The sequence below is a fragment of the Hibiscus syriacus genome, unplaced genomic scaffold (assembly GCF_006381635.1).
Source record: "Hibiscus syriacus cultivar Baekdansim isolate YM2019G1 unplaced genomic scaffold, ASM638163v2 tig00111095_pilon, whole genome shotgun sequence".
Classification (NCBI taxonomy): Eukaryota; Viridiplantae; Streptophyta; class Magnoliopsida; order Malvales; family Malvaceae; genus Hibiscus; species Hibiscus syriacus.
This window is the reverse complement of record NW_024062980.1, coordinates 10,655,957-10,666,336: the sequence shown is the minus strand read 5'-3', so window position 1 is coordinate 10,666,336 and position 10,380 is coordinate 10,655,957. Positions and strand designations below refer to the sequence as shown.

Sequence of the window (10,380 nt, the reverse complement as noted above, 5' to 3'; positions counted from 1 at the left end):
AAGAGATATTTCTTTTGGGAATTTTAACAAATACTTGATGGAAAAACGTAAAATTAAGGGTTCTAAAGAAAAATGATGAGTGAGTTAACTTCCTATATTAAAAACATACATATATGTAACCAATGATCAAAATCCAATTGCAACAAAATATTCAGATATTGCATGAGAAAAAAAAATCTGGAATCCTTATATAAGAAATTTTTGAAATTTGCTTGGAAAAAACATGTAATTAAAGCAATAGAAATTTCTTCAAAAGACATGTAACTCATTTTAGAATAAAGAACAACTTAAAATATGGTTAAAAGCAATTTATGAGCATAAATTTTGAAATATGAATATTTAGGGTTAAAGAAAAATTACCTTAATTTTTGATGAAAAGAATGATGATTTTGAGGAAGGCTTTGATGCAAATCCACATGAGATGATGAAAGGATGAATATTGTGGGTGGAAATTTAACTAAAACCAAGCTTGAATTGAAATGGATGTTAGTTTAGGGTATTAAAGAGGTGATAAAATGGTGAATTTTCGGATTAAAGTAGCCCTTTTAACACATACAGGAGCCCCGATCTTGATACCAAGATTGGCGGTCTCGAGGCTTCCTAATTGTTATCTGTGTTGATAGGTGATATAGATACCGAAAATTGCTACTGAATTTTAGTTTCAATACCGAGTTGGCAGTCTAGATACCAAATGCTTGGAAATATCAATTTTGACATTTTTAATCCTCAAATACTTCCAGAATAATCACGTAATGATTGTAAGACTACATATTGCACTAAAAACTTTACTAAGAATTATGGTTTGGTATTAATTTAGAGATTTTTGCTAGGTACTTTACTAGAATGTATATTATGAAATTTTTGAAGAGATAACTAGTTAGATCAATCAAGTTCCAAAAATATATCACAAAAAGTAATTTAAGGACAAAGAAAATCATCATAAACACATAGGACCAAAAAAATACAATTCATGCAATGTTAACCCCCAAAGTAGCTGCAATTTAGCACTATGTGGGGAACAATTAATCATGCATCTACACATTTAAAAACACAAATTCATGAAGTTGCATGAAATTAGAACATTTGACTACTTGAATTAAGGTTGATTTGTTACGTCTTCCATTCTTAGTGTGATATTGATCGATAGTATTTAATGATGACTTCTATGAGTTTTTTTTTAAATAGGTTAACTACTCAATGGACCCGTGTGACGTTTTAATCCTTCGATTTTCAGGTCGAACAATATTAGGGTGTTACATATTCGAATTATGATATTTGATTTTTTATTCAACTTTTTTTAGTTTGATTTCATTTATGTTAAGGTAATCTAAACACGTACGATATGAATTAAAGTACAAAAATTAAAGAAAGTACAATTATTCAAACCAAATTGAAGATCAGTCTCCTTGCAATTTCACGTTTAGTCCGATGGAATTCTCCACATGTAATTGTAAGAATTCGCAAAGAACACTCTCATGGTGTTCTTGTAAATGAGTGTAAACCTTCAGAACATAATGGCATTCTTAATCATACAAATGAGCAGCACAAGCTGCTTTGTAAGTTGAAAGCTCCAGCATCTCTGTTCCAAAACATCTTATTTATTCATCTTAGTAATGTGATGCTGGACGAAAGTGTAATGTCAAGCAGATTGAATAATGCATGACAAAACGATGATGTCAAGCAGTTATCTCAACCACGGGGTTGTAATTCGTATGTCATCTCAGATAAACAGTAAAGCATTATGGTGTGGATTAACATTGTTCCATGACGGGAAATGGGAGCGCACCTGACGTGATTTCGGATGCGAGGATCTGCTTGCCAAAGGGATGTTTTAACCACCACCTGCAGCGTAATCTCCAAACTTTTCTCACATTTACCTCGGTAAATATTCTTGGCATCCTTTTGTAATAAATAGAGTGATTTGCTTTTCGGTCACACCTGTCTCTATCGAGACATATGGATAGTCGATCCTCTTAGTATTGATATAGGTTGAGTAGGCATGAAACAAACTCCCTCCATGTATCGGACTCTGGAAATGTAGCTTCCACATGCAAAGCAATCATCTCTAAAAGAGAATCCATACTATAATCGCCTGAAAAGACATTGAAATCAAACTTATATATGTATGAGCATCTACGATCAAGTAAAAAGGCAGTGGAAGCGGAAAAAACGATGATAATGAGAAAATTTCTGGGGAATGGATGGTAGTCATGTGTCACGAGAAGGGATAAGAATAGTCATAGAGAAACAACTGCCAAATAAAGCGAACACTGGTCTATCTATGCAAAATAATTAATAATATACCATTTTGATGCATGCTGATAAGCCTTTCTGATGAATGGCAGCATGTCGGATCCTTCTTCAAAATCTCCTCGAAACAATTAGAGAGAATGACGTAGTCGTTAGAATAAAAGTACTCATAAAGACTAGCCCTCAATCTGCATAAAATCAACACAACTGTGTTTGTTTTATATCTACATTAAAAGGGGCTTTCTTACTCCGACTAGTGTGGCGTTTCATAACATTAGTTCCATTACTAGATGCACAAGATATCTTTTGAGAACAATAAATACATTCAACATGATCTTTATCACCCTCGATTGCTTTAAAATGATCCCAACCAGCAGATTTTTTCCCCTTAATTACCTCTTTCATTTGTAGATTCTTCAGCTTTTTTCCTTTTTTTTTTCTCTATTTATTGGAGTCTCTGTCACTATTTCAGGTTCTTTAGATGACTCAGCTGAGGAATATATCTTCCTTAAATTAGCAATATTTTCTTCCACCACTGACATAATCTGAAAAAAAAAATTTGCTATGTTAGATATAAAATTCTGCTGCACATAACCTGAAAATCAATTCTACACATAAAAAATTCTGGTATATTATTAGCTATATAATTCTGGTAGAAATAAAAAAAATATGCACATAAAATCCTTATAAGAAGATGAATTATAACTATGATATAGGTTAAAAAAATTCATAAATATTTTAAGTGATGTATTAAAAAAATCCAGAAATTTTAAACTAAGCAATAAACACGTGTTTCAAACGTTCAACTAAGACAAATATCAACACTTAATTAGAGCAACATAAAAAACCAATTCATATTTTAAATTCCAACACATTATATGGTATTATATTACTCGACTACATATGACTAAATAGTAAATATCAATGATTTAATACTCCATAAATACTAAAAACTTTGCATTAAGGCACTAAGCCACTGCCCAGTGCCCACTAGACACTAATACTGTTGAGTTTTTAACATTAAAATTGTTAGCTCTAATGAACAACCGAAAAATGCCAAGGGGTGAACTGGCCTTTTAAAATTTTGGTGGAAGCAATCTAAGAATAAAAAATTACACAACGATTTAGAGTGGTTCGACTTCTAAACCAAGTCTACATCTACTACCTTAGCTATCCACACTAAGGATTTCTCAAATCCACTAGATTTGCAAACCTTAAAAGGATAAGGTGTAAGCTTACAAAGACACACAAGGTTTATACCCCAAAACCTTGTTTACACACTCTCTCAAAGAGAAATTACAAACTTAGCCAACAAAGGAAAACCTCACAAAGGCAAATGAGTTTGCAACTAATTTAGCACACACCCAAATTACACTTGAGCAAGAATAAACAAGAAGCTCACAAGTGTATTTACAAAGAATTTGATAATTTAGCAGTAAAAACTCTTTTGATGTTGAAATGATCTCGCAATTGACTTTCTTGTTGTTCTCCATTTAAAACTTTGTCCTTTGATGAATTCTAACATCAATCTAGCCGTTTGGAGTTGTTGGGGATTGAATAGAGACCAACAAGTTGGTATCGAGACTGAGCCTTCTAACGGTAAAATTTATAGTTGTTAAGTCTTCAGTATTGATACCCACCCTTTGGTCTCGAGACTGGGCCTTGGTATCGAGACCAAAAAGTATTATGGTATTTTGGTATCGAGACTGAATGTATGGTCTCAAGATTGACACTTGTTTTGGCAAAAAGTAAGTGTTTTGAGCTATAAAATTAATGTTTATAAAAACCAGATTAACTCAAAGACACTTGGGATTATTTTTCACACATAAAAATACTTTAAAATTGTTTATGACAAATTATATATAAATATCGTGAAATTGCAAATTTTAACAATTTTAAAATATTATAATAATCATGTTATATCAAAATCAAAATTTAGTTCAACAATCTCCCCCTCTTTGTTATAACAAAACTTTTGTGAAAATTTACTTTTAACAATTTTAACAATTTTAAAATAAGTCTCCCTCTTAGAAAAAAAACCAATTTTTGGCTAACCAATTTACATGTATACATATTTCTCCCCCTTTTGTTATAGTAAAATCAAATTAAGCTTCAAAAGAGAAAATATGTTAGTGTAATAGGGAAGTCAAATATTCAACATAAAATACTCAATAGTCAAATTATGCTTATCATAAAATAATCAAGTTCAAAAGCATAATATCAACATCAATAATTCAAACATAAATCCATAAAGTACCAACAAATCAAGTATCAAACATAAAATAACATAAAGTTCCAAAATAAGTCATAAAGTGCACAAGTCCAAATCAAAATGCAAATGTCCTAAAGTGACAAATAAATGCCTAATCTTCCGAAGGCGGTGGCAAAGGAGAATGAGGCGACAAGTGATGATGTATCGAGCGAACGTCACTCTCAAGAGCATCCAAGCGAGTATCTTTGCTCTCGAGTCTTTGCATCACGTGATCGTACAAAGTCTTCATTGATATATTCTCTTTAGGTAGGAGCACTAGTTTCTTTTCCATTTCATCCTCTTTCTCTTCGACGTCGTTTAAGTTTCTTTGATAAGGACCCCACTCACTGGAAAAGTCATCAAAATCCCAATTGGCCTTGTGGGCCGATTTAAGATCAATGACATTAATGAGTGGAATAGGAGGATTAAGGGTGGTAGAGACTCTAAGTTTATCCCTAAATATATAGCTAAGAATGTAATCATAAGGAGGTGTCTTGGTGTAATTGGACCCTTTATGGAAAACATCAACAAGTTCTAAGAATATGATCTTTTTAAAGTTTGGGAGGATGTTGTTCTTAATGTTATAAAACCACCAATAGTCGCAAGTGCGCATATGGGAAATCAAGTAATGAGGAGTAGCAAGAGATGATCCGGTAAATCAAGATGAGTAGGGTTATAATAAGGGAATATTTCAAAACTAGTATGGAAAACTTCTTTAAAAGGATCATCATCCCTATCAATGATATTTAAATGGGTGGCGATGGATGGTGGACTAAGAGTATAGGTTTGACCCATGAGGCATGACTCAATTCCAACGATTCTATCCTCATTACCTTGGGCATGGATAAGAATGACGTTAGTAAAGAAAGAACGAACAAGGTTTGGATGAACCTTGGGAAGAATACAAAACAAGTCCAACCATCCCTACAAGACGAAGTTTCAAAAATAGGAAACTGATACACTTCAGAAATGAGAAAATGAGGGTCCATAGTACACTTGGAATAAAATATTTTTTAATTTTTCTAAAATCTATTGAACAAGTAAAGGGCATTGGGGTTCCTAAAACAAGCGTTTTCAAAATTTGAGGAATTTGAGGATTAACCTTGGAGGAGACTTCTACTAGTCATAGGATGCTTGGGATTTGTTCTAGTAGGCATTTTTGAAGATGAAATAACAATACGACAAAAAGAATTTTTGTTTGGGAATTTTATCGAACACTTAAAGGGAAAACCTAAAACAATGGTTCTAAGCTAAAAACAGTGAATGGGCTAACCTCCTGAAAGAAAAACATGCGAAGAATATCCCAATCAATTCAATTTATATAGTTCAAAATTTGCATGTTTTTGAAAAATTTTGAAATCTCAATTTAAAGAATTTTTTAGTAAAACATGTATTTAATGCAATAAAAAATTTAAACATGCATATATCATTTCTAGAACTAAATGCAACTTAAAAACATGATTCAATACGAATTTAAAACAATATTTTTTTTAAAAAATATTAAAAAGGGTTTATTCAAAAATTACCTCAATCTTTGAAGAAAAAGATGGATTTTTGATGAGTCCTTAATGCAAATCCACTTGAAACCTTGTAAGGTTGAAGTATTTGAGTAAAAATTTAATTCCAAACAAGTTTGAGTATAGTACATTTGGGAGAATTTTGAGAGATGGTCGGTTAGGGTTTTAAAAGAAAATAAGGGATTTTGAGATAAAAAGGCTCAGAAACATGCGAACAGACCCCCCAATCTCGATACCGAGAGTAGTGGTCTCGATACTTAATGATCAGTATCATTACTGACTAAGAGGTATCAATACCATTTTTGGCCACTTAAATTTCAATCTCGATACCGATATATCAGTCTCAATACCAAAAGCTTGAAAATGTCGAAAATAACATTTTTAACCCTAAAACTCTTTTGGAATAAGCACCTGATGATTTTAAGGTTATAGAATGCACTAGAAACTTATTTAAGCACTAAAAGTTATAGATTGGTACTAAATTAAAGCGTTTTCTAGGTTCTTTGCTTGAGTGTATATTACAGACTTTTTAAAGTGTTTTCTACTTAGAAAAAAAGGTCCAAAACATACCACAACGATTAATTAAGGCCAAAGAATATTAAATTAAGCATACAATGCCTCAAAATACAATTCATGCAATATTTACCCCTTCACTAATTACAATTAAGCATAACTTGGGGACACACAACCAACAACAAAAACACATGTAATCACGTAAAAGCATACAAATTGCATGAAATTAAAACATTTACCACTTGATTTAAGATTGATCTACTCCCATTCTTCAAGTTCTTTCCTTAGTGTGTCTAGAGCCTTTAAATGCCTTAACATTGCTCACCATTTCTCCAATACACCTATAATAGACAATTATGAAATTCTGGGTACCCATATCTTTTTGGGTCCATTAATGGTTGTTTCAAGCAATTTGTTCCCCTTAGGTATCCATGGAGATATGATATATGATATCCTTACTTTAGTAGAAATGAATCCTTTAGGGATCCATATACTCCTAACATTTTTTCTTTTGAAATATTTAGGGGAATAAACATGTCTATTGTAAAAACTATTTTTTACAAAATTTGATTTTAAGTAATTTTTATTTCAAATTTATTTTTAATAATTTTGTCAAAATTAGCCTTTTCTTTCTTAAGATCATCAATTTTCTTTTGATGATCCTCATGAACTTTGGAAAGAAAATTTTGCAAGTCTAAATTCTTTTTTCTTAAAAGTATTTAATTTCTCTTGCAAATCCTTGACTCTTTTTTCAAGTTCACCATTACTCTTAGAAAGTGAGTCATTTTCAATTTCCAATTTTGAATGAATCTTTTTATGTTTTGAAATCATGACTTCAGAATCTAATAATAATTCATCATAGGCATCTTGTAACTTATCAAATGAATATAAATTTGAATTAAATGAGTTTGAGGATACCTTTGAATATTCTTGGATGGTCATGAGGCAAAGGTTGGCTACTTCTTCATTTTCATCATCTATGACATCTTTATCACTCTAAGTAGCAACAAAAGCCTTCTTCTTTGGCTTGCTAGATCATTTCTTCTTTAAGTGAGGATAATCATACTTGAAGTGTTTCGATGTTTGGCAATGATAACATATGATATGATCTTTATCCTTCTTTGATTCATGCTTCCTCTCTTTTTCTTCGGATGACTTGAAATGCTTGAATTTCTTGGAGTGCTTGGCCATCGCTTCATCTTTTTTATTCACCTCTGTAATAGAATCCTCTTTATCTTCTTTGGTGGACTTAGGAGCAATTATAACATCCTTTTTCTTCTTTTTCTTTAGTCCTTTAGAGTTGTACTTCATGATTGAGCAATAAACCAATGAGCTCATCGAGGGTGTATAACTCCAAATCCTTGATTTATTCAATGGCATTAAGTTTACCTTCACAAGTTGTGGGTAAAGAAGCAAGCATTTTTCTCACCATCTCCTCATTGGGATAAATCTTCCCAAAGTTCGTCAAGTCATTTATGATCATGGTAAACTGATCATACATCGTCTTAATGTATTCATCGGGTTTCATCTTGAATTTCTCACAGTTAAGAGTGAGAGTGCCAATCTTGAACTTCTTCACTTGGCTTGGTCCTTCATGAGTAACTTCAAACTTGTCCCAATATTTTTTAGTATTGGACCATGAGGACACTCTACTATACTAATCGGGGCCAAGTGCACAAAAGATAATATGCTTGGCTTTTGGCATTGAGTTGAGCTAGCTTTCTATCTTCGTTGGTCCATTCTGACTTGTTACTTGGAGGAGTAGGTGAACCATCAATGATGGTATCACAAATCGAGTAATCGATAGCTTGGACGAACATCATCCAATTCTTCCAATATGAATAACTTGCACCATTGAAGTATGGGTGTCTTGTAATGGATTGAGAATCTTCAACATTTTAGGAGCCGATAACACCCTAAAATTTTGGGTTGTGACCAAATGTAAATTTTGAAAGTTTAGTGGCCAAAGTATAAAGTTTGAAAATGTATAAGGACTAAAAGTATAATTTTTAAATGTTTAGGGACTAAATGTGTATTTTTCAAAAATTGTGTATTTTGATCCCGTAAATAAATAGTTCAAACCCAATAATGATGTTTTAGTGGGAATCCGAAAGTTGATATTAAAATTATGTTAAAAGTTATAAGTGTTAAAGTTCGGTAAATCAGATCGAATAAAAATTTGAGAAATATTTGAGAAAAATTTGAGGTAGGTATACAAGTATGCTAGCAAGTAAAGACATAAACATACAAGTATGCTAAACACACATACTGAGGTAGGCGTTATGGTATGGTTAGAGGGTTCACTAAATCTTGGGATAGACCCCTCTATCATACCTAGGGTAAGACAAAAATTTCTGCATCAGAAATTTACACTCGACCGTACTACTGCTCGTGAGTAAAAGGGGAATCTATGCCTGAAAATGACTAAAGTGCCTTGACACTAGCTAAGACAAACAAATATTTTAACCACACAAGACAATCATCATACTATTAGAGTAACCCGGGTGTCCTTGTTGTTTCGTGAGTGTCACACAATGGCTAGTTTTATGACATTCTTATCTCATATTATTCTTAATTCTTGTTGGGTTCATTCACTGTTCTCACTTATAAATTTATTTAAGAAGATATCGTGACGTTAGACTACTTCCCAAAACCTTTGATAAAATTGGGTTTCATGCCTAATTCAAGACAATGGTACTGATACTAGTCACTTTAGTATCAATACCAACCCTTGGTACCAATGTTAAAACTGACTACTGTAATATGAGGAAACTTGACATTATTGAAACCCCTATTTAGAGTATCGATATTTCTATAATAGGGTATCGATTGCATCCTAAGTATCGATACCAAAATTAGGATTGATGTTTAAGAAATAAAACTCAATATTGATACCCCTACTTCATATGGTACCGATACTCCCCGAGTACCGATACTAAAACAAGTTACTAGAGTTTGTAATCTAAAGGTGGTACCAATGCTCCACCTTTGGGCTTCGATACCTTGTTAACAGGGTATCGATAGCACGAGTCAAGCTCCCCTTGTTTTTAGGTAACTGAATAATAGTATTAGTATTATTCACCTAATACTGATACTAAAGCCCAAAAATACTCTGCTATTGTTCAAGTCTGACACCCAACTTTATTCATTTGTCTCTCAAAGGCCCTTAAGATTATTTAAGTCTTATTACAACTAATATTTTTCATAATAACTCATTATATAGATTGTAAAACCTCATAAACTATAATCTACCATGAAATGCACTTATATGCTAATGAACTCAAACAAGCTACCAAGAACATCTAATGACACACAAATGGTATAAAGGAGTTTGAAATGTGTTACCTTAGTTTTAAGTTTATGGGAACAACCTTAACTCATTCAAGAAATAACTTCTCATAGCCTTTGATCTTAAAGCTTTCTTTAACTTTTTTCATTAATCATAGACAAGAAAAATGAGTTACTAACTCATTTGGGAGGTTAGAAAGAAGTTAAGAAGTTTTGCCTAAGTTCAAAACATGTAAAAAAGAACTGGTTTGGCATTGGTTTCGAAATCCCCACTAAACCTACACCTATGACCACCATGACCAAAACCTGTTATTAAAGGCTTGAATGAAAGCTCTAGTGATGGGAATTTGATTACCTTCCTAAAGTCATCCAAGGCTTACAACACTAAAAAGTTTATACATTTGATGGTTCTATGTTGAGAGCAAAAAATAAGAAAGGTGACCAGAGGAGACACAGATAAAAGAATAAAGAAAATGAGATGCTCATTAGTGACCTCATTCTAAATTAATGGGATTCAACCCTTCTAATTCTAAATGGTATAATTAAACTCTTCGTCCCTCA

General features: G+C 32.4%; 1 long non-coding RNA gene and 1 pseudogene across 1 annotated transcript; both read right to left on the bottom strand.

The window, feature by feature from the left end:
* Positions 1 to 1,360: 1,360 nt before the first annotated feature.
* Positions 1,361 to 1,928, bottom strand: LOC120152706. Its single transcript, XR_005518709.1, has 2 exons — positions 1,787 to 1,928; positions 1,361 to 1,579 (listed from the first exon to the last, which is right to left on the bottom strand). It is a non-coding gene; the product is annotated as an uncharacterized LOC120152706 (long non-coding RNA).
* A 9-nt stretch (positions 1,929 to 1,937) lies between these two features.
* LOC120152892 lies at positions 1,938 to 2,534 on the bottom strand (annotated as a pseudogene).
* Positions 2,535 to 10,380: the final 7,846 nt, after the last annotated feature.